General features: G+C 35.9%; 1 long non-coding RNA gene across 3 annotated transcripts in view; it reads left to right on the forward strand.

The window, feature by feature from the left end:
- LOC125961834 (uncharacterized) overlaps window positions 1-26,053 on the forward strand; it is a 92,371-nt gene that overhangs the window by 8,434 nt on the left and 57,884 nt on the right. Inside the window, exon 1 of one of the 3 annotated variants that reach the window (XR_007472899.1) lies at window positions 22,569-22,588. The exons of the other annotated variants lie outside the window; for them this stretch is intronic. This is a non-coding gene — a long non-coding RNA (uncharacterized LOC125961834). Of the gene's footprint in view, window positions 1-22,568; window positions 22,589-26,053 lie in introns of those variants that run through there. 3 annotated transcript variants of the gene reach the window in all.

Genomic DNA, 26,053 nt, shown 5'->3' on the forward strand with positions numbered 1-26,053 from the left:
CCATGCAGATGAGTCAAGTTCCATTTTGAGCCTGGAAAATCTTGCATGCTCTCTCATCAACTTCTTCCTTTTCTGAGTATGTACTCAGAAAATGGTAACATGCCCCCAGTAAGCCTTTACCACAGCTCTGACTCAGGGTTATTAGGAAGTAATTCCAAATCTCAGACATGTTCTGTATTTTAATCAACAGATAATTTGTACTTTTAGTTAACATTTACTCTCGATTATTCACGTGTTCTTATGCAGTTGGAACCTATTTCTGTCTTCATGTGCTTAAAGCTAGGATGAGTACGGATTTTAATCAAGATAATTTAGAAACTTTATTAAGTGTTTCTTATGTGGCAGGCACTGTTCTAGGTACTGGTGATAGAGTTTTAAACAGAGTGGTTACAATCCACACTCTAAGAAAGGGTACTTAACATTAAAATTCAAAGAGGAAAGATGTACAGAAATCATACGCAAAAAACAAGAGTCAGTTTAATATGCATGGTTGGCATCTTGGGGACAGAAGAAGTCTAACACAAGGAGTTTTACAAGACTGATGATATATAGTCACTTCAGTTGAACTTTGTTTTATTTAAAACAAGCAACTTTTTTCAAACCAAGTAAAAAAATTATTGACAGTAATTGTGCAACTTTATAGCTCCTTATTTTAGTAAAGAGAGGGTGCTTTGACTTATGATATGAGGCAATTTCAGTATTTTGATAAACTAACCTTCAGCATTTTAGAAATTAAGCTTTTACATTGATGGAAATTCTGATAATTGCCCATCAGTTTTATTTCATGCTTCCGAAATTATATTTTCCAATTTTAAATGAAAAACTGGCATATTATCTGTTGACACTACAGTTCCAAGTTTTATCATAGGAAAAGGTGGGTGAGAGGAATCCCCAGCTCAAAATCCTATCCAAATTTGAATTCTGAAAGTCTTTTTTTCATTGATTAGTAGATGTTGGTATCACATTATTTGCAATGACAGAGGATATTGTCAGGTGGTTATTAGCATTCATTGCAGCACCGGCTTCTGAGAATGTAGTAGTTTTTTTTTTTTTTTTTTTTTAACATCTTTATTGGGGTATAATTGCTTACAATGGTGTGTTAGTTTCTGCTTTATAACAAAATGAATCAGTCATACATAAACATATGTTCCCATATGTCTTCCCTGTTGCGTCTCCCTCCCTCCCACCCTCCCTATCCCACCCCAGTAGTTTTTTTTTTAAACCACGTTGTCTCCTCTTGATCCATGACTCCAACTCTAAAAATATCTTGACTCATTCATACATCATACATTCAAGAAATAATTACTGATCGCATATACTATTCCAGATACCAGGCTGGTCACTAGGGAGTCAAAATGACTAAGACACAGGCTTGGCTGTCAAGGAGACCCCAATGTAGTGAATCTTTGCTTCTTACTCTTCAAGTGGCATTGATCCTGTGTAATCAGAAGTAATAGGGAATTAAGTAGCATTCATATTGTAATTAAATGTAGATAGAGCCAGATGATTTTCCAAAATCAGGCTTAATCAGAGATAGGGCAAGAATGTTCTTTGGGATTTTTCCTTGATGAGCATTGTTAACTATCCTTGAGATGCAATAATAGAAGTCACTGAGTAATTTATCAATTTGGTTTCCTATGGGAACCAGGATGAAGGACGTTTCCTCCTTTAGTCATTGACTTTCTACAGAGATAGCGAAGGCGCTTCAACTTCCCCAGACAAGAAATCACCAGTAAACAGCAGTGATGGTAGAGGTGGGTTATTTACTACCATGGGGTTGAGAATATTAGTGAGCTGCATTTTGACCACTTGTCAAACATTTTGACATCTTGGAACAGAAAGTGTTATTTAAATATAAAAAGCATTTTCTGTTGAATTGTTGTTAGTCATCCCTATGAGGAAATGACCTATTAAGTAATAGATGGGGAATAAGATTGATTTCTGCTAGAGTCCTTAAAGTAGCTACATGTTTCAATTTGTGGGTGTTTTTCAACCATTTGTAAGTTACCACAGTAAAAGCCCCATGTAAAAAGCTATCTGAATTTACTTTCCAGCATTCTTTCCTGGGCTTTCTCTATCTTTCCCCCTCTCCCTCTGTCTCAGATCAGGAGAGCAATGGGTCTGAAGCTTTAGCGAGAATCAGAAGGCTTGTCAAAACAATGATTTCCGGAGCCTCAGCTGGGAATTTGCATTTCCAACAAGTTTCTAGGAGAAACTTCTGCTGCTGTTACTTATTTGATGAACCACTGCTCAAGTAAAAGGAATGGGAATTTAGGAAGTAGAAAGATGGAGAGCTATGAAAAGCTGAATGAAGTCAGCCTCTGATCTTCTTCACCAAGCTGCCCAAGCTATTGGGAAGATCATCACTAGTGCCCCAGGGAAGCGTATTGAAAGTCACACCAATTAGAATGGGCATCATCAGAAAATCTACAAGCAACAAATGTTGGAGAGGGTGTGGAGAAAAGGGAACCCTCTTGCACTGTTGGTGGGAATGTAAATTGATACAACCACTATGGAGAACAGTATGGAGGTTCCTTAAAAAACTAAAGTAGAATTAACATATGACCCAGCAATCCCACTACTGGCACATACCCAGAGAAAACCATAATTCAAAAAGACACATGCACCCCAATGTTCATTGCAGCACTATTTACAATAGCCAGGTCACGGAAGCAACGTAAATGCCCATTGACAGACGAATGGATAAAAAAGACGTAGTACATACATAAAATGGAATGAACTTGGGTCATTTGTAGAGACGTGGATGGACCTAGAGACTGTCATACAGAGTGAAGTAAGTCAGAAAGAGAAAAACAAATATCGTATATTAACACATATATGTAGAATCTAGAAAAATGTTACAGATGAACCGGTTTTCAAGGCAGAAATAGAGACATAGATGTAGAGAAGAAACGTATGGACACCACCGGGGGAAAGCAGGGCAAGGGTGGTGGTGGTGGGATGAATTGGGAGATTGGGATTGACATGTATACAGTAATATGTATAAAATAGATAACTAATAAGAACTTGCTGTATAAATAAATAAATTCATTTAATTTAATTAAGAAAAAAAGTAATTGGCCCTCCTCTGAGTAAGTGATTGGCCGAGGGCATCACGTAGAACACTCTTGACTGTCCTACTCTTAAGCCCAGCTTTGCAGTGAATGAGCCATTTAACCTCTCTTTACCCCAGTCTTTCTCAGATTCAAAATAGTAACAGTAATTTCCCTTCCCTCTTGTTAAAAAACAAGACAAAACAAAAATGCAAATCCTGATGGTGATTTCCCTTTGTGGAAAATTCTTTGGATTTATCCATCTATTTCTCTGATGTAGTAAAGAAGAAATTTAGCAAAATTTCTCTCTGTCCATAAAGATTTTAGGCTTTTAAGCTTAACTCTTTAGTGAAAACTCCCAAATGCCTATTCTCCACTGCCTGGGGCTAGACATTTCCTTGATTCTGTCTAAGAGGTGGGGAGCCACAAGGGAACAAGTACTTAAAGAGACTCTAAAAAGCCCTATCTATTCTGCACCCCCTTCACCACCACCAGCTCTCCAGTTTATCCACTGCTCTTCTCACTCTTTCCACACCAGCAACACCAGCCTCTTACCTTGTACTTTCAACACTCAATGTTCTCCCATCCAAAGGCCCTTGCATTTACGATTTCATCTTCTGGAAATGTTCTAGAAAAGTAGTCCATACACATATAAATAGAATATGATACTAGAGGTTATGAGAATAGATAGGATATGACTACCTTCCAGTTTCTGGTCAAATGTCACCACATCGGTGAGACCTTGATCATCCTATAAAAAACAACTGTTGTGCATCCCCATGCAGGTGCACACATTAACCTACACATGCTCTATTCCATCTCTGATATATTTTTCTCCATATGTTTGTTCCCATCTGCCAAACAATACATCAGTATTTTGGTATTGGTTTATTTTCTGTCTCTTCCCTAGGTAGAATGCAAATTCCGTGCAGGTAGAGTCATGGTTTTTTCCCTGCAGAACCTACAACCATCATTGACACATAAGAGTCGCTCAGTAAATATTTCTAGAGTGAAAAAGAGAAAGGTGATATATCCTTACGTTAGATTATCCAGTGCAAATTTTGGTATCTTTTGCATTACTTGCTCAAATGATCTTATACTCCAGTCATACTTACCTATTGGCAGTTCTTTAGAACCACCATTGCTCTTTATGCCCTCTTGTCTTTTTTAAAATTTAATTTTATTTTTTTAACATCTTTATTGGAGTATAATTGGTTTACAATGGTGTGTTAGTTTCTGCTTTATAACAAAGTGAATCAGCTATACATATGCATATATCCCCATATCTCTTCCCTCTTGCGTCTCCCTCCCACCCTCCCTATCCCACCCCTCTAGGTGGTCACAGGACATATATACACTCACTACCAAATGTGAAATAGATAGCTAGTGGGAAGCAGCCACATAGCACAGGGAGATCAGCTCTGTGGTTTGTGCCCTCTTACTTTTTAAATCTTGCTGTAGCCTCTGCCTAGAATGTTCATTTCTGAAACCTTTTTGTTGTCTTTCACACTTCTACATTTCCTTCAAAACACAAATCAGGTGTCCTGTTCTTCAAAAATATTTCATGATAAACTCGTTCTTTCTCTGTGTCCTCCTTCCCACCCTGGCACCCTATCCTGGCACATATCTACTCATTATGTTATACTATTCTGTCCAGTTGAAACCCCTCCCAGCTTTACCAGAGACCACTTGAAAGCAGGGACTGCTTCTGACATCAAAAGCACAATGCCCCAATGCCTGGCATATGACAGCTACTCATAAATGATCAATAAATGAACAACAATCCACCTTATTCTTTTTTCTTATCATAAGAAGCTACCCTTCATTGCTTTAAACTTCTAAACTTGCCCTGAGGGATATAATAGTAATGAGTGTTCCTGAAAATCAAGAGAATGGGCACTTATGATACGTAGCTTGAAGATCAGCCAAGTGAAAACTGGAATAGCTCTCAAACAAGGAAGAGGAGTGAGGCATTCAAGCTTCTTTAGGAGTAGCAAGTAGCAGTGATGCTGGTGTTCACACTGCCATGAAGAAAACCACTGCCATGTGAAGCTCCTAACACGAGTAAATATGTAGTATCTCTGAGGTATGTGATAGTATGTGATAGTAGATCAGGACAAAACTCTTCAGCAACCTTGTTTCTGGATTTCACCTCATCCAGCATCACTTGGTGTATGTTGAGGTAATGCAGAAATTTTACTAGGTAATTAGTCTAGGAATTATTCCTCTAGGGTAGAAAGATGCTATGTTACTCCAATCGTGTTGCTATAACAAAATACCACCAACTGGGTAGATTATAAGAACAGCAATTATTGCTCACAGTTCTGGAGGCTGGGAAGTCCAAGACTGAGGTGCTAGCATGTTTGCCTTCTGGTGAGGACCTTCTTCCTGGTTCATAAGCTGACACCAACTCCCTGTGTCCTCACATGGTAGAAAGGGCAGGGGATCTCTCTGGAGCCTCTTTTATAAGGCATTAATTTCATTCATGATGGTTCCACTGTTACGACTCAAGCACTTCCCAAAGGTCCACCTACTAATACTATCACATTGGGCATTAGGGTTTCAACATAGGAATTTCAACATAGGAATTCAATGTATAAAACATTCAGACCATAGCAGATACTTGGGACTCGAAGCTTGTTCTAAACTTTATAGCTGGGAAGACTCTGTGAAGCTAGTATGTGTGGCTGAGTCATGAATGTTTGAAGATGATAAAAGACCCATCCCAGCAGAAAAATCCTACACACAACTGAGAAACCACTGGGCATTGTGAATGAGTGTATGCCTTGGCAGAAAGATTTTACAGCTGTTCCTCCTCACATATGTGAATTATGCATGATATTGCAAGAGGACTTTTTAAATATGAGCAATTTGGAGCAAAAATGACAGAAAAGAGAAATGCAAAGAAACAAGGTGAGTGAGTATTGAAAGGCAGAAGTGTATATTGGTAGGCCTGGAAATCAACTGTGAGTAATTTAAATTGATTAAATGTAGCATAGAAAATGTACAAGAAAAGGTTGAGGGGATCAAATTAACAGGCAAAAGAAACAATTTTCTCAACAGTAACATTTTTGCCAGATCAAAGTGAAAGCAGTCCATAAGAGATTGAGAAAATGAGTATATTTTCTCATTCCTTTGTCATGTGACCAAGGAATAAAGTAATTCCTTGGTCACATGACTAGGTCTAAGGTGAAAATTAGAACTTTATCTCCATATAAGGAGGCAGTCATTCTTAGGAAATAACATTTAATTTGAACAAAAAAGAGGAGATCAGAGGCATGAACCAAGAGATAAGAACTTGTCTCCCTTATTCGTAAACTATGGGGCCCAACTGTCGAACAATAATCAGTATCGAGGCTGCAGAGAACAAAGTTGTATTTGGGGTCTTAATAATTGCAATCCTGGACACACAGATTCAGGTAAAACCCAAAGATGTTTTATGGAAGAGAAAGAGTCAGGGACTTATAAAGATGAAAGGTACAAGGTTGTTAAAGCTGTCTGGCAGGCATTATGATTGACTCTGATGCAGGAAAGGAAATATTTGTCCTTAAGGGATTCTCTGTCACAAGTTATTTTAGGGTAAGGGTCCGATAAGTATCTTGAGTTTCTGGAACGTGGGCAGATGCTCTGGATGCCTGTGTCAAAGCAATAGGTAGTCAAAGTTCAGATTCCATCTCGGCTGAGATGTGCCTAAGTCACTTCCGCAGTGGCTTCCTCAGAGGCTCCATTTGAGAGAGCGCTCCCTACCAATAATGACTCCATTTCTGTTTTCCTTTCACACAACTTACCTTCACTCCTCAGATTTGTTGGGAACTGATAAGCATATTCTCACCATAGTACTTGTTGTCACTCACTTGCATTAGAGTGTACCATATCCAACATCAATAACTGATAATATTGAGTTTTGTTGTATTTTTCTCAAATTCAGAGTTATTTATTTTAAAGCATCAGTAAGCAAACTATGGCCTACAGGTCAAATCTATTCTTGGGCTAAGAATGGTTACTGCATTTTGAAAAGGTTGTAAGAAAAGAAAAAGAAAAAAAGGAAGAATATGTGTTCGAGACCTATGTAGGTCATAAAGACAAAAATATTTATTACCTGGAGGGCTTAAATTTAAGGGGACAAAGTTGATATTCACATTCATTATATATATATGAATAAATATATTATGAATATATTATATGAATATATATAATATATATTATATATATGAATAAATATATTATGAATAACAACTGAATATAATAAATGTATATACTGAATGCGAAGGTTTATATATACACAGTTAATTATAAGAGAACAATTTTGTCTTACACATTGTAGGATTTCACACCCTAAAGGGTGGATTTCTAGATAAGAGAAAGATATATATTTACCAGTTTATAGTTCATTGAGGACAAGAAGGAAGAGGATTGAGGCAAGTTCACTTCATTTTTGTAATTACAACATTACAGAGGAAAATGAAGTAAAAAATGTGAAACAGAAGCCTGATTGTGGAAGATGCATGAAGGGAATGAATAAGGCAATGAAAGGGTATAAACTACTTTGAGAGCTCTGATACCAGGAGGAAAGTGGAAAGTAGTAATGTATGTCCCTGCAGGTATTTGTAGATTGTCTTACACTCTGAGATTTCTCTGCTGCTGCCCCTCCCCTAAACAACTGTCAGAGAGGATTGGAGCTCTAGCTTCACAGCGCTTGCTGACTTTTCAAGAGAAACTTTGTACAGATAGACCCACAGACATACTTAAATAGATATCCACAGCTCTGTTGGATGTGTAGTATTTAGCTTCTTCGGTCTGTGAGTGAAACACTTCTAACATGCTTCCCCTACTCCAATGGCCACAGGGCCACCAGTTTTCAACCTGTTTTCTCTGTCCTGTTAAACACACCTCTTTTTCTAGCAGCTGAATGGGAAGGAAGACCCCCCCCTTCAGTTGTTATCTTCCTCGAAACTGTTCATTCTAAACGAATTCTCACATTTCCCTTCCTAATCTATCTACCATCTCCCTCTATGTCCAAACTCCTCCTGATAGCCAAATTTATTGAGCGCTTAAGTGTACACCAATTACCGTTTGTCAGTAGCATTTAACCCTCACACATATTATCCACATTACACAGGTAAATATTGAGACTTAGAGAAAGTAAGAAACTTGCCAAAAGTTGCACACTTAACAAGTGACATGTCTAGGATTCAGGCACAAAAGATTTGAGCCCAGAGGCCATGCTCTTAACCGTGAAGTTAAACTCTGGGAAGAAGTTAACACCTGTTCAAGGGAAATGGAGGGTCCGATACCAGCTCCCTTATTTATACCAGCCGCCAGAGGGGAAAGTTTAACAGAAAAGTGTTCCCATTTAATTTTTCTATTTCTTTAACCATTGAATTAAACAATAACACATCCTTCTTAAATGTAATCTCTCTTTGATTCAAGCTTTCTGATTATTTCAGAAACTTCAGTGAATAGTTTATATCTTCATAATATTTTTCTTTAATTTCAGAACTTTGTGAGAAGGAAAATACTATTTTCTTTTAAGTGATTAGATAATTTTGTAATAGTCTATGCTAAAAAGTATACTTATAGATATAGTACATATAAAATTCTATGTATTTAATGTGTACTTCTGTTAAAGCATTGTAAAATAACAACTGAATTGTACTCAAATAAATACATCATTATTCCTCAACATTGACTTAATGTGCACTATAGTTCATATTTTTTTCTGATTAGTTCAGAATTATCAAATTAGAGAATTACCATTTTGAGACTGGTTTTTACTAACTCTAACTTCCATGTTCCTAATGAATAAACTAAGCTTTATTTATCCTTAATATTTTCTGACCTCTTCACTTCAACTGAAATCTCGATTGTTTCAAATGATTCCCTTACCATCTCCACCACAAATTTAGCTTTCTCTTTCTCTAGTGTAAGAAGAGCCAGCCTGCTTCTTACATTTATGCCACTTTCTGATTATTATTCTATAATCTCTGTATTCCCCTAATTTTAACTTACTGTTAGGAAGTAAAGTTGGCCCTCTCTCTATTCAAACCACTCCTGTATCCTCCAGAACCAGTGCCCACTTATACTTTGCTGAACGAGGTCAACTACAGTTCACCAAGCTTACCATTTTTTAATTTTAATTAATTAATTTTAAAATAATTAATTTTATTGAAGTATAGTTGATTTACAGTGTGTTAGTTTTACGTGTACAGCAGAGTGATTCAGTTATACATATACATATATCTATTCTTTTTCAGATTCTTTGCTCATATAGGTTCTCATAGACCAAGCTTACCAATTTTATAGTTTCATTGCCTGTCTTCATCTGTGCCATGACCTCATTTCTCATTCACATCTCAAAATTAAACTTTCAGAACTCTATTGCAACAACGATCAGTGGTCTAATGAACTTGTATAAGATGACCAGAAGTTGAAATATTGTAAGCATTAGTAATATAAAAGTCCAACTATTGTCTGTTCTGCAAATGAATATATGTTTAATACTAAATATATGTTTAATACGAAAAGTTTCACCATGGTAGTGTGAATCTTTCCAAAATTTATTACATTCCTATTATATGCCAAGCACTGACTTACTCTTTGATTTCATTTTTCCCCCCATTTTGTTTTCCAAACACAGAATGACAACTTGGTGAAAAAAACCCTGTGGTATATACCAAATACCAAGATATGCATCCTCTGCCCATCCTCATTTGTGTATTCCCACTCATCCCATCATAATTAGATTCTGCCACTTTTCTCCTCAGCCCTATAACAGTCTCATGTCTACTCACTTCCCATCTCTTCCCCATCTTTTAGTCTCAAATACAGTTCATACATACGGAACGTCACCTGAATGATGTTCATTACTGATGGCTGCTTGCTTTCTTAAGAATGCTTAAAAGATGCAGTGTTGTAAGAGAAAACTGTCACCACCTGCTGACTTGTGCCCAAAGTCTCAGAGGCTGAAACTTCTGCTTTCATAAATGGGGAGGCCCAGCACAGAAGTGAAATGAAGAAGTGCCATAAAAGAGCTTATGAGCCTTTTAAAGACTCTCCAGGAAATATACACACACACATGCATGTACACAAGATGTGCAGTGTGATTTCAGAGAAATTCTCAGACACCTCATATGTCTTGAACACTGGGTAAGACCTCTGCTTCCAGACATTCTAAAATTTACTCTTGAATATTGCAACCCAGAGAGCTGTGTACTTGGACCAAATTACTTATATTCCTTATAGTATTATTTCTGGCAAATTACCCCATCCGCTTTTGGCTTGCATAAGAGACAATTACAAGAATTTCTTTTCTATCTATTCGTAGAGGTCCTCTTCCATCACATCCTTTATACAAAGACTATATAAATGCACATAATGTCTTACATATTATTTCACAGGGTTAACAGATACTTGGTGTCCAATGTAGAATAACATGGACTATGGGCTAATAATGTTCTATAAAGAATAAAGTAGTTCTTTGTAGACTAGACTGTTTATATATTTCATACACACTCTGTTTCCCAGTTATTCTCTCTTATCACTTAATAAATTCTTTTGATGTCTTTTCTATATCATTTGTACTAAAGCGAAACAAAGCAAGATGTTTCTGATTGCTCCATACCTGGACAAAAGTGTTAGAATGGAAGCCTAGAGGCTGTTATGGTGGTAGCAGTCATAATGAAAATGAGAGAACCCCTAAATGGATGTGGTTTTCCTGCTTCAATTACCTGGAGATTGTTTTCCAGTGCTGACACCAGGATGTTCTGAATTTTGCTTTAGTGAAAGGAATTAGTGTTTCCTCTACAGTTTTAATTATAATTTTGTTTCCTCTAAAATTGTTATGTAATTTCATTGACCATTGAATTAATACAAAGTGAACTCCTTGGCCTGGCCCTCCAGGCACTTTAACTGTTCTAACCTATCACTGTGGCTCCATCACCTCCCCTTATCCTACGCATGGGCCTGTGCTGCCATCAAACTGCACAAACCTCTCTTCTCTCAAGTGCTGGGGAGTTTTCTAATCTCTGTGTCACTTTTCATTCTGCTGATTACGTCAGGAATTGGATTTTTTTAGATGCAATGCATATTAAATCTAGTTTACATGTATAACATGCTTATATAGTTAATAAATTTGACAAAAAATTATTAAATGATACCTAATGATGACTATGTCATAAAATCACATATGTATATGCTTTTTAATATATATTTATGTCTTTCAACACTAACCTTACCCTCTACATCCTCATAATACTTAAAATATGCTTGCATTATGTTTTCCAGGCCATTGCATGTGGTACTCTCTTTGCCTGGAGTTCTCTCCTTCCTCCGTTCTTCTACTTGCCACCACTTCCCCATGTAATGACCCGATTTGGAGAAGACTTGTTTCTGCCCCTCTTATGGGTTCCCTTAGTACCCTATTCTAAGCTCTATTAATTCACACTGCATTGTAACTCCCTGTGCATTGTCTTACTTCATCATTGTGTCCCCAATGCCTATACAGCACCTAACGTTTGGAAAGTACTCCAATAAATGAAAGTTGGTGACATTGAAATACATGTATAACTGGTTTAGAAGAGTTAAATGATAATTGTTATTGAAAGTCATAAAGATACTTACACCTTTGACCCAGTAATCCAGGAGTCAAAAATTCAAATGCTTTGAGGGTCAAGCAAGTAATCTAAATGTGCAATGTTGGCCTGGGGGAAGGCAATGGGGAATACAGGTTACTGTACTTGCCTCACCTAAACACATTCAGATTTACACTTTTATAAATACTGTCGACACAAACCAAACAAACCATAACCCCTGTCTCATTCTAAAGGAACAATTCTGTAGAGGAAAAAAAATATTCGTAATAATGTTTTTTGTGAATCTGTCTGTCATAAGGAAAAAAATGAAGACAAATAGCTAGTAATAGGGATCCGACTAAATTAAATGTAGATTGTATCCATTAAATATCATGTATTCTTTAACATGAAAATAATCCCCCAATCGTAATACATGAATAATGCTTTCGTTATTGGAAATAGTGAAGGAATAACACAAAACCCTGTGTTTCCTATAATTGCAACCATGTAAAAATGTACATCCTTGTTTAAAAAAAAGTATTATGCAAAATGAAGATAACTATGTTAGGGTGCTCAGAATAGAAATGATTTTTTTAAAGTTCAGCATTTACTAATGCCATCATTTTTCCAATCCCAGTCTCTGGAGAAAACTTTGGCAATATCTCTTGGAGTCTTAGAAGATGATACCTAGCAAGCAGAACCAGGTTACTTTGGGTAAAAGCTGAAGAATATGAATTGTGGGCTGAGCTACAAATAACCTTGTCATAGCAACCTCCAAAGATTTCATAGAAAAGGCATGACTTGGATTTCTCTGTTGTTTTTTTTTTTAAGGAAAATGACTAACAAGATCCCTTTTGAAACAGTTCTGATACAGTGAGGGATAAGATACAATAAGTTTGATAAAGAGTTTTGTTGAGAAATTGGGATAAACTGGCATAACCTTGAGATCAGAAGTGAGACTCCCTAGTGTAGCCTTAACACATTTTTTTGTGTGTGTGTATTGATTAGTTTTCAGTGACGTAACACTTATGTGATGCCAATCTGCCTTCCCTGCAGATAATAATTATTTATTTAATAATAAAATATTAAGAACAATATAATATTCTATAATGATAATAATGGTTATTATAAGTAAAAAAGTTCAATTCTCCTTGTTAAGAGACATTTAATATATTTCTCTGATTCTTTATAAAGGCTTGATTATCTGTTCTCAGGGTTCTTCTGTGATACTATATATAACCTCCTGGAAACAGAGGACTGTGGAAATACTGATAGTATCAATAGAAATCATTGTAACTCTTTCCTTGGAAAGGGCGTATTCCATCAGTCTCATTGCCTCATTTGTTAAGCTGAATCACCATCCTAAGTGACAGATCTTTTCAGTGTCCAAACTTCCTGCAAGGATTTATGTATTAACCCCATTCTGTTTGAGTTTAGATCAGGAGTGTCCCTTAGGTTATTTTATGAACCCAGGTTTCCTGTAGTTTGCAAAAGCTGGCCCAGCCCACTGGCAGAAAATCTACTTCTGATAGCATAGTCCTGTGGTAACAACTTTGGTATCTTGCACAAATAAGCAGCCTTGATATAGGTCCATGTGGTTAAGGAGGAAGACATTGTCAGTAATTACTTTTATGGGGGAAATTCTAGTTAGCAATTTTTTTCCAGTTCGAGGTAAACATGTAAATCTGGGCTTATCAAAAATAACAATATATCCAAAGTATCATTCTCAGACTACACACAAATTTTTGACTCTAGCTTTCTGTGTAACATTAGAAAAACAAACAAACAAAAAAGCGTAGTCAAATCACCTGTTACCTCAAAATAAGGAGCTGTGTGGCAGCATCAGGAAGCATAATGAGTTAAGCCAGAATTAACAAGTAGCAGGGCTGAGTGTGAAACCCCTGCAGTTCAGGCCTTATCATTGAAACTGGCACCTCATTGCCCTTACAAGTAATACCTGTTCACTCAGTTCTTGAAACAATCAAATATATACCATAAATATCATGTTTCTGCTAACACCTTTTGATGTTTTTTGAAGCCACTGGTAGAACTAACCTTTTTAACCATCTGATGAGGACAGAAGTCATGTTATAAGTCAAATGGAACTTTGAGTTCTATTTACATTTCTGAACATTTGACCACAAAATTAAACCTCAGATTCTTAAAAGAGGAATTCAGTCTTCTGTGTAAGTGGAATCTGTCCACTCGTTCATTCAACATTTACTGAGCTGCTGCTTCATGTAGAACGTACAAGTGGGTTAAAAAATGTTTGAGGAGATTACTGTCTGGGTAGCCATCCAACTAATCATCATTCATGCTGAAGTTTTGAATCAGAAAAAAAAAAAGATTTGAACCAATATTTGTTAAATTTTGCACACAAATAGCCCTAGGGAGCACAAAAGGGAAGACTTTTTCCATTGAAAAAATGTATGACTTTTCTGAATAAATTAATATGTATCTTAATCATCTGTGTTTCAAATGAGGAAAATGTTAATTTAACAGAATCATTCTGTAAAACCCCTACTGCTTTGAACCATATGAAAACTTGTTGCTAATTTGAGGCTTTCAAATTTAAAGTCATAAGGTAAGTTGATCAGTCAATAACCTTGAAATTTAGGAAAGTGACTGACATGGACTAGCCCGGACGTTTTTTGCAGTAATTTGATTTATAACTCTGCCCTAATCACTCTTAAAAATCAGCTAGACAGTAAAAAGTTGTCTACCTTCAAACCTCTTGATGAAGTTTTGCAGATTAATCTGAATGAGTTTAAAATGTGATGAAAGGATGGAGAGCATCTAAATTTAGTTTCTGTGGATAGCCACATGCAAAAGAATGAGACTAGACCACTATCTTATACCATACATAGATATCAACTCAAAATGGATTAGAGACTCCAATGTAAGACCTGAAACAATAAAACTCCTAGAAGAAAACATAGGCAGTATTCACTTTGACTTTGGTTTTAGCAATATCTTTCTGCATATGTCTCCTCAGGCAAGGAGACAAAAGCATAGCTAAACAAATGGGACTATTATCAAGCTAAAAAACTTCTGTACAACAAAGGAAACATCAACAAAATGAAAACCTACCAAATGGGAGAAGATATTTGCAAATCATGTATTTAATATCCAAAATATATAAAGAATTCATGCAACTCAACAACAGAAAAGCTAACAATCCAATAAAAAAATGAGCAGACAAACTGAATAGATATTTTTCCAAAGAAGGTATATAGATGTCCAACAAGCATGTGAAAAATGTTCAACATCACTAATTATCAGGGAAATGTAAATTAAAAACACAGGGTGATATCACTTCACACCCATTAGAATAGCTATTATCAAAAAGACAAGAAATAACAAGTGCTGGAGAGGAAGTGAAGAAAGTGGAACCCTTGTGCACTTTTGGTGGGAATGTAAATTAGTGCAGCCTCTATGGTAAATGAGATGGAGATACCTCAAAAAATTAAGAATAGAACCATCATATGATCTAGCTATTCCCCTTGTGGGTATTTATCCAAGGAATACAAAAACACTAATCTGAAAAGATATATGCACCCCTGTGTTCATCACAGCATTATTTAGAATAGACAAGATATGGAGACAGCCTAAGTGTCCACTAATGGATGAATGGATAAAGAAGATACACACACACTTACAATGGAATAATAGCCATAAAAAGATGAAATCTTGGCATTTGGGACAACATGGATGGACCTTGTGGGTATTATGTTAAGTGAAATAAATCAGATAGAGAAAGACCAATACCATATGATTTAACTCATATGTGGCATATAAAAACAAGCAAAACAAAATGAATGAACAAACCAAACTGAAACAAATAGATACAGAGAACAGAGTAGTGGTTACCAGAGGAGAAGGGGGTGGAGGGAGGGCAAGATGAGTAAAGGGGTCAACAATATGGTGACAGATGACAACTAACCTTTTGGTGGTGAGCACACCATAGTGTACATAAATGTCAAAATATAATATTATACACATGAAACTTATGTGTTATAAACCCATGAAAATATAAAAAACTAAAAATTTAATAAATAAATTTACTTTAATTAACTTATGAAACAGCAACATACTTTGCCCAATTTACTTAGCTTCAGAATTTTCATTTGTACAATTTGAACTAGAAGTACCATTATTCGTCTTTTTTTTCCCTAAAATTCTAAGACTAAATTGTTATTACAATGTCTTCATAAAATTATTAATAGAATGCTTTCATAATTATCTCACATAAATATTTAGATAAATAGCTATGTAATAGCTGAATTTTCTCAAACTGTTAAAGTATTATTTCTAAAGGTATTTCAAGTTAAGAAGGATTAAGCTGCACAGATATAATGTTTAATGATATTTCTCAAGTGATAAGAACTTACTATCAGAAGCATGTAATATATTAGTACCCTCATTATGGAGTTCAGATTCTCTCTTCAGCAGAAAATGCTCAGGGCATATGTGAGTGATGATTTATTTTTTTTTTTCTATGCCTATATTCTTATAGCATTTCTTATCATGATCTCATTGTGTAACTGCATTTAGAGTGTGCTCTTAGGGACTTCCCTGGTGGCGAGTGGTTAAGAATCCGCCTGCCAATGCAGGGGACACGGGCTCGAGCCCTGGTCTGGGAGGATCCCACATGCCGCGGAGTAGCTAAGCCCGTGCGCCACAATTATTGAGCCTGCGCTCTCTAGAGCCCACGAGCCACAACTACTGAGCCCGTGTGCCACAACTACTGAATCCCACGCACCTAGAGCCGGTGCTCTGCAACAAGAGAAGGCACCACAATGAGAAGCCCGCACACCGCAACGAAGAGTAGCCCCCGCTCCCCGCAACTAGGGAAAGTCCGCTTGCAGCAATGAAGACCCAACGCAGCCAAAAATAAATAAATTTAAAAAAAAGATGATTCTTTAATAAATAAATAAATAAATAAAGTGTGCTCTTAAGCATTTGCCAATTAAAGAAACTCAACATAAAGACCCAAAGACCCCATCTGAGTTTGCTAAGTGATGCAGTGTTAATAAAACTGGCTCATTGGAATCTAGTGTGTTACACGAATTTTTGCACACTTAGCTCTTCAACTGATTTGGTTTGGATTCTAGTCAAATTACTTGGCACCTTGGTTAAGTGGGCTTGTGAAAAATACCTGATGTATACAACCACTTCATATGGAGCTAATAGCTATGTGTTTGCTAAGTATTTTGTGAGAAGAAAAGATCAGAGAGCAAAGAAAGCTGGATTTCCTTAAAAGCCCTGAACTGTAACATGTATGTAAAGACTGGGTAATTACTGGGCAGAAACAGGCCTGCCAGTAAAAGCCAAATATATGCAGCTCCCTTCTTTTGCTGAAAATCTGTCCTAGTTTCATGTTAAATTATATATTAAAAGAATACTGCATTTTTCTATAATGAAACTATAGAAATTTTTTTTATAATATAGACGGTATGTTTCTGACCAAAGACTCTACATCCACAATATATGATAAAAGCAAAGGTATAATTACAAAATATCATACTCAACTCATTTAAGTAGTAAAGTATATTCTAAACCTCATAATGGACAAATATAGGCACTGTGAGGTGGTTATATAAGTCTCCAATATATTTTAAAAAGGTATATATCATGTTCAAACCAATTTCTACTATATCTTAAATTATAAGTATATGAAATGAACACATTAACTTTAATTACCACTTATTTACACTAATATAAGTCTGTTCCCCAACAAGAAAGATGTACATATGTATATGGGTGTTTGTATGAGTTAGATAACTGGCATCTTTTTAAAAACTGTCCAAGAAAGTTTGAAGTAATGAATTTTCATGTAGCATGAGGAGGTAATCAGAATCATTCTCCCATATTTCCTTAATTCTAAGGTGCCATATGTTGTATATGACCTTAAGTTAGTGAAACCTTTTTTTGGAAAGAAAAAGCAAGTACACCAAATGTGCACATTAGAAGGAAAATTCTGGTTTTATACATTTTATAATGAAAAAAATGAAAATGGAATACATATTTTTATTTACCTTAGAATTAAATTTGAATTTAAGCTTCATTTCTACAGTAACCTTTAGAAATTTTTATTATGCAGTCTTTCTTGATGATAATTTGTAATTTGTTATGATTGATTTAGAATTTCCAAATTTCCATCCATTTTTAGAATTCAAAATTTTGGCTAAAACCATCAATTATTTGAAATCCTCTCTCAATCTAGACTGCGCATGAGGCCAGTACCTGAGCTGATCCTCTAGAGAGCTTCATGGAGAGTATAATAAGGGGAGCCCTTGTTGAGTAATTTATAGTTGATTAACATCCTCATGAATTGCTCCCAACTTTATTCATGATTCTGAACACTTGAGATAATTGAAATACCAAAAGAATGAGTATAAAGCTTTTAGGACGAATGGATACTTGAGCCTACTCACAGTCTCTTTGAGGCAGAGGCTCATTTTGTGCATAAGTGTAAAGAAATATATTTTTGGAAAAATAATTCTAGTTCCAGTTAGAAGATGGTGAACTCAGAGATTTCATTTATCACTGCTCAAAGTGTTTAGAGCCATTGAAAACATTTCCCCCTAGACCTTGACATGATGGACTTATTTTAATCAGCAATTACAAAAGTTGACCAAGTGCCAGGCATCAGTGAGTAGATTATTGGGCAAAAATCAGTTTTTTCCCCTTGTACAAAACCTGGATGCATCCTGTCCAAGGACAGACTTAAACAGGCAAGGGAAAGTTTATTCAAAACTATTGCAATTGGAGAGAGAGATTAGACTAAACTCTGCTGAAACAAAAGGTGGGAGAGTTTATCAGTTCTGGAGTGAGCTAGTGGACTGGTACTGGAGGACATTAGGAGGAGACTGGTTAATGTGATTAGGCCATCTGTGTTTGCTAATCAGCACTTATTGAAGTTAGACTCTTGCCCTCCCACAGAGGATGCGGTGCTATCTTTCTTGATGATTACATTTTGAAAAATGGCTCCCATGTCCTTGAGAAAGACATTCCTGGGTTGTAAATCTGGCAAGATTACTAGAAGAAGATTTATGTGTCAAAGGGGTGAAAAAAGAATTTGTATGTTTTTTAGAGTAAATGTTCTAAATAAGGGGAGGTCAAGGGCCTATAAGTCAGGAAGAAACCTGTCTAAAGTTTTATTAAGCTGAAAGGAATGTTAAGGCTGTCTTGGTCAATCTAAACCTTGAACACAGCTACAGATGTTTGCCAACTCTAGAGAAAGGCCTACAAGTACGGCAAGCTCCTTTACCTTTAATCTCCCATCCTCCCTAATCTGATTTAGATATTTCACTTGTGTTGTCACAGGCTTACCAATATCACAGAATTTATCAGGTCAAATTGCAATTTTTTGTCTGTTTACTACTCTTGACACTAGACTATAAGGTACCTGAGAACAGGGGTCCTGTTTACATTTGTAACCACAGGACCTACTGTAATTCCCCTTACTTCAATTAATGCCTGCTAAAATAAACTGAATTCTAAAAAATTAACAGAAAAGTAGCTGAGATAGGAAATAAGAATGTGGGAATTACAAAAAAATGAAGAGTCTTTAGTTTAGTAAAATGAAGATGGTAAGGGAATATGATCAGAAGCCATATATTCCTAGAAGGTATGAAATTTTCTAGTAAATCCTAGAAAACTAGAAGTTGGCCACACCCAGTGGAGAAAGGAAAGAGGGCTCACATTTAATGTACACCATATGGTAGACACTATGTTAGCATATCAAATTTAATCCTTTATGTGTGAAGAAAGCACTGCAAACCCTATTTTATAAGTAAGAAAACATAGCTGGAGTGGCCATATACCACCTACCAAACAGTGAACCAAGATTTAAACACTCACCTTTATGGCCCCAAGTCATAAAGCTATTAAACTTGGCTGCCTTGAACATAAATTATAATAGTTTAAGTTTAGGAGAGAACAATGATCAATACTTTTAACTTTGCATATGAGATGATATCCCTAAGAAGGGATCACCCTCAAAATATAAATAGAATCAATAAGTATCAGATGTATCTTTAAATACTAGAGACAAGCAAGGTTGTAAAGAAAACTGGTGATGTTTGGGGGTAACTTCCAAAACTTTTGAAGGTGGTGTCACCACAAGGAGACTCTGTCTCTTGGTAACACCATCAGCTCTGCTTCTGGATTGGATGGATATTGAGATGACATTAGAAGTGCTCTTCTCTTAGAGTTAAGACATTCTCTGATTCTTTAGTAATGAAATACCTTTGATTCTTTGCTTTATCACCAAAAAAGATTGTTTAAAGGAACAACCTTTCTGTTTTTCCAGATACACACTGGGAATGCTATTTACTAACTCTCACTACATGCTAGAGATATGATGGTAGTCCCCTTATATATCCCAGTATACCGTACAGAAAATATTAAGGCTTCTGGCATCAGCCCCATATGGTTAAATAAGCTATTTAAAGGAGGATATTCCTGAACTGGAGAGGGATGTCTGGGACAAGAGCAAGCAGGATGGAGAGGATTTAATCAACAATTTAGTTTTATCTGGAAGCCTGATAAAATTCAAATACCCGTGTCTCGCTTACATGGGACTTATTTTTCAACATAATATGGCTTGACGATTTTTCTTAAGAATTTGGGATGAGAAGGAAAAATCAGTAATTTAATCTAGTCAATAAAAGGAATACTGATGTTCCTCATATTTCTTTGAAATCCTTTGGTAAATTTCTTGACTTGTCATCTGACTGATTTTTACCCTTTTCTAGAAAAACATACCGGGAGGAAGTAAGACCTAGTGCTTTTCTAGTGTACTCCTGACATTCTTCCAACTCTTCTGGAAAACATCATTCTATCACTTATATTCCTGTAGAACTGTAAGCTGAAATGAAGAACCCTCTTACACAGCCTCTTAGACAAAAGTATCACGATATTCTTACAAAGACCCTATCCAAACAGACATATTGAAAATAATTATTAGTTCATCATCATGCCCCAACCAGACTGCAAGGTTGCTTCGCAGCAGAATCAGGCACCCTTAACAGGAACATGCATGGGAACAATGGTGAAAAGTGATTGAGATCTTACAAAGGCAAATTCTTTGAATTAAATCTTTGTGAAAAGACATCATGGGGAAAATGAGTTTTTTAACCTAAGAATTGTTTCCTGAGATTGATACATTATTTCATAGCTAAACATCAACCACTTTCCATAGAATAGATAGAACAATGGAACTTTTAGTCTTTACATAATTTAGGGCACTTACAAAACATTATCAGTGTTAGCTTGAAAATGAATAATATTTCTGTGTCGTCCCATTATCTTTAAAACTGTATAGATATATAAAGGAAGTTACTTACAAAAATAAATACTACAAATATATTTGATTAACGACATGTTCTATTTTTATGTCATACATAATTAGACTATAAAAAATTGTATTCTTTTAAATTTGAACAAGATATAAGTATATATATATATGTATACATACATACACACAAACATGCATTATCTATCTAATTCCCATTTCCAGTGGAAAAAAAAGAAAAGAAAAAGCCTACAAAGCATTGTCGCTTTGGGACTCCTAGATTGAGTAATTTTTACTAGTTTGACTAAATGGGCTGATTTGATACTACAATACCTGTAAAGGCACTAACTTGCTTCTATTAGTAAATGGAAGAAGAAAATCCAGTACGTATGGGCTCTCTTGATGCAATATGTAAACACCCAGCAGGTTCAAAGAGTAAGCTGAACACCCTGGCAGAAGACCTCAACTTTGACCCTAGTCCCATCTCTGGCTTGGACAATTCACTTAACCACAATAGACCTCATATTCCTCATCTATAAAAGGAGGCCTCCAAGATTATTTTCAGCTCTAAACTTCCTAAAGTTCATGTTCATAACTCTAAGTAGCATCACTCTTTTTTCTCATAGAAGAATTGTTTCTTTTACTGCATTGGGCATTTGACTACTGTCTTTATGTAAATATGAGAAGTAGCAGGCTTGTTCGCCAATACATTCACGTATCAGGCAGCAAATTTTCAATACTGGCTTTTTCTTTGCTTTTTCTTCATGTCTGATTCCATGTTGCAGAGCTGATTTTTAGTTTCTGGAAGTTAAAAACATGCAGGTGCAGATATAATATGCTGCAGCCATTTATATCACCAGGCATAATGTTTTAAAACAACTGGCTTTTTTGCATAGTCTTTAGAAGAGGGTTAGATGAGCGCTTCTGTTTTCCTTTTCTTGAGAAGTTTTATAACAACACCAAAAGGTCATCTTTAAAATGTCAGACAAGATTAACAACAAAATCTTGGAAGACAGCCAGCCCACCAAGGAAACAAACCCAAAGGACTATTTACAGATGCAAACCTTAAATAAGCAACAGAATCCGAGAGTGGGGTGAGGGCAGGGGAGAGAAATACTTTGTAGCAAAGAAATACTTTCAAGAGATGCCTCAGGGCATTGAACTGTTGGAAACCAGTAGCAGTAAACAAACCTGGCCCACAGCAATTGCTAAAGGCACATTCATGAAGAAGTTGGAAGCAAGAAGTCTAAGATCGTGAGTGAGAGAAGCAGAATCATGAGCCACACCCACACTGGGTTCTATATGCTATTGTTAAAACAAAGAGAAGTTGATGTAAATATTTTAATTGCAAGGAATTGAAAAAGTGGTTTTCAATCCCACTGGTTGATGCCAGGCCAGGTTTTTGATTATACAACTGAGGATGTAGCTCTGTAGTCCTGACAGCTGAGTAGTAGAGAAGATGCTGTTTTCTTCCCACAGAAATACCACTTCTGGGCTTCCCTGGTGGCGCAGTGGTCGAGAGTCCGCCTGCCAATGCAGGGGACACGGGTTCGTGCCCCGGTCCGGGAAGATCCCACATGCCGCGGAGCGGCTAGGCCCGTGAGCCACGGTCGCTGAGCCTGCGCGTCTGGACCCTGTGCCCTGCAACGGGAGAGGCCACAACAGTGAGAGGCCCGTGTACCGCAAAAAACAAAACAAAACAAAAAAACAACCACTTCTCCTACTAACAATTCTAAAGGGAGAGAAAGCCTTTAACAGAGAACACATTGAAGGAGAGTCACAGTTATTTAAAACCAGAAACTGAAATATTGATGTAAGAAGCAAGTAGGTTTAGGAAGAGAGCAAGTTACAGAAATTGATAAAATCTTTGCACTTTTAGTTGAAGTTTTTTAAAATTATAGACAGAAATGGAGAATTCTCTGCAATTTGTATTTTATCCAGTATTCAAGTAAGTGGCCTATTAGTTTAGTAGGATGAAAACTATCTGCTGGCAAATGTGGAAACTAATACTGAAACAAAAATATAAGGCAGAGACATATTTTTGTAGCAAAGGATTTCACCAGCTTTGTCAAGGTTGACACCAGAATCATATTATAGTTATACTTAATATAAATGTTAGATTATGAAATACATAAATGTGTATTCAGGAGAAATAGTCAATAAATTGTACATAATGTACTACAGTTGTAAATGTTAGGTTCTTTTCAATGAGTACTTTATAGTGTTTTTGCGATCTTTTTAAAGAGCCTAGTTTTTAAATAAATACTATTTCAAATTTGGGGAATGAGAAGTTTAAAATAAGATGAACCAGATTTCTACAATCCATTTTCTGATGCTCAAAGTGGGCAGACTACAAAATGGAGCATGGCTGAGGCCATGTGGTAATCAGTGTGTTCCTTGCACTGTTTGAATTATATTATACATCCGTAATATGCAGGGGCACAGATCACTCATAGGTTATGCTTTTTAGGCAGACTTTTACACACGAATAATAACTAATTAGAATAGACCTTAGCAAAGCCGTGATGTTTGCTTGTTTCATCAAGCTCCACTTTCTGAGTTTCCCCTGTGAGTCTGTTTATTGCTCTGTCTTCTCTATTCCCTAATACCCTCTGCACAACACTTATGCCCTCAAGTTCTCTTCCCTCTTACACATCATCAAAACTTGCTTTTGGATCATTCAGGCTGAGGTAAAAATGACTATGATCTTAAAGCACAACCAGTATTTGAATTTTAATGGGAAAAAAAGATCTAAGGTAAAGGGATGAGATTCAGAGATAAAGGGATGAGAGTTGAGTGCCAACCATGAGTTAGTAGATGAGAAGACATTTTTAGGCATCAAAACTTTTCTGCATCTCTAATCATAATACTAATTCTGCAAGCTATATAGTTGGAGACATGCAATCATATGAAAGGCTCAAGATACCAGAAAATAGAAACCAAAGCTATTTCTTCTTAGTTCATAAATAGGGTGTAGGTTTACTAAAGAGGACATTAAAATTGCTTCCTGTTTCCTGAACCCAATCCATCCAGCAAGGGAAAGGAGTTGAGTAATGTGGCATTTGAGTTGGTTAACGGCAGGGAGAATTCAGAGTGGAATTACAGATGTAAAATGGATATCAGGATGTTATTTGTGTGTATGTGTCCATTGTGTATGTGTATAGAAGCCACCTCTGTCATCTAGGAAAAGACATTTAAATCTTCCAGAGTTATTAATTCACTGAGAAGAAACGATAAACTTCAGCATACTTTTGTTGCTAAATTAGGTCATATTTGAGGGATGAATCAATAACAATGATTTCCTTGAAAGGTCTCTCAAGGTTATTGATTTTTTTATGGCACTGGTATGCAAGGGGGTTGTTCTGAAAGGACACAAACAGGTAATACTATCTTTCAAGAATTTTGGTAGTAGTAGTTGAGCAAAAACTACAGTATGATAGAAAGCAGTTAGTTTTCTTTGTCTCATATACAGAGTTAAAATTAAAAAATGAAAAGACCCTATGTTTTATCATTTTATATTTAACACTTATCTACATAAGTGTTAAAACAAATTGCTCTTACTACCCATTATGATTATTAAGGTACCAAAAAAATTCACTTTGAAAACGATTCCTGAATATGGATACATTTTGTATTCAGAATCACATGGAAAAAGAAGCCTCTTAACTTCCATGGGCCAGTGTCCCATAGTTATTGATCATTATTCATGGGAAATAAATTAATTTTCTAACATTCCATCATTTGCTATTTTTTTAACAAAAGATGGATTTTATTGTTCAGCACAGGGAAATATAGCCATCATTTTATGATACTTAAATGTAGTACAATCTATAAAAATATTGAATCACTATGTTGTACACCTGAAACTAATATAATATCGTAAATCATCTATACATCAATAAAAAAGAGATTTTAGTTTTCTTATCAGCTGTTCTGTTCTTTGTTAAGAAGTGAGGAAAAAAACACTGATTCCAAGGAAGTCAGATCCTTGATTTGCCTGATGATTATGAATATGAAAAAAGTGTTCTCTACAGAACAGTAGCTCTTAATCAAAAAAGGCCGGCTCTAACGTATTCTACAAAGAAGAGTGTGCCAAGATATAGCAATCCTTTTTGAGTTTTTTGAAGTTTAAACAAATAGTGTACTCTGCATGAATTTTATCTTTCAACTAAATCATTGTACTGTGGAATTTATGATGTTATAGTACTAGTTTACGAAGAAAGTGTAGTAGGCTTCACATATCTCCATATCTTATATTGATGGCATTTAAATTCTAATAGCGAACTGTTATCGTTTCATAAACTAGGAGAAAATTGCGCTGATAACAAGCAGGAGAAGCTGGCAGAACCAATAGATTTTCCACTCTGCTTTCTATTGTTTGTAAACCTAATTACCCTAGTTGACCAATTAATGACAACACATGACAAAATTTTCCTGACTGCTAATTAATTAGCTCTAAGTTCACTAGTTCTGTTACTGCTAAGGCTTCCACTGATTCTATGTGTGAATGTCTTCTTACCCTACTCCTCCTATTTTCCTCTTTGAACTTCCTCATATGTAGAGAACCCATTTGATTGACTTAAGAGTCAGAAGATACTTATAATCAGAGAAAAAGCAGAAAAGAATGACTATAATGCCAATTAGTATAGCTATTAATTAGAAATTATGTTTTGAGGATTTTCAGACAGAAGAGGGGTAGAAATGATAATAGTTTAGTTTTAGGAAAGCTATAGTACACAAATAGAACCCCAAATCACACCACAGATAATTTTCCAGGAATTTAATATATCTGATATACACTCAATTTGTGCCCATGAATGGTGAGCAACTAGAAGTAAAGGAGAATCACATAGTTACATTTCTGGACAAATCAGGTTACCAGAATGATGTAATAATGGCAGTTTACCTGAATCACTTCTTACGCTTTCTTATTTACTATGCTAAATGTTAAATGAGATTTCTGAGTAAAAGCATTACAATGACTTCAGCATTGTGGGACATGAAACACAGTGAGAACTCAGAGCAGGGAAGGAAATAAGGTAAGAAGGAAAAAGAATTGAAAGAGCTGAAAGATGTATTACTTGGCTGTCAAGTGTTAGGAGAGTTTATTTGTGATTTTTCTTAATCTT

This window comes from Orcinus orca, chromosome 17 (assembly GCF_937001465.1).
Source record: "Orcinus orca chromosome 17, mOrcOrc1.1, whole genome shotgun sequence".
Lineage (NCBI taxonomy): Eukaryota > Metazoa > Chordata > Mammalia > Artiodactyla > Delphinidae > Orcinus > Orcinus orca.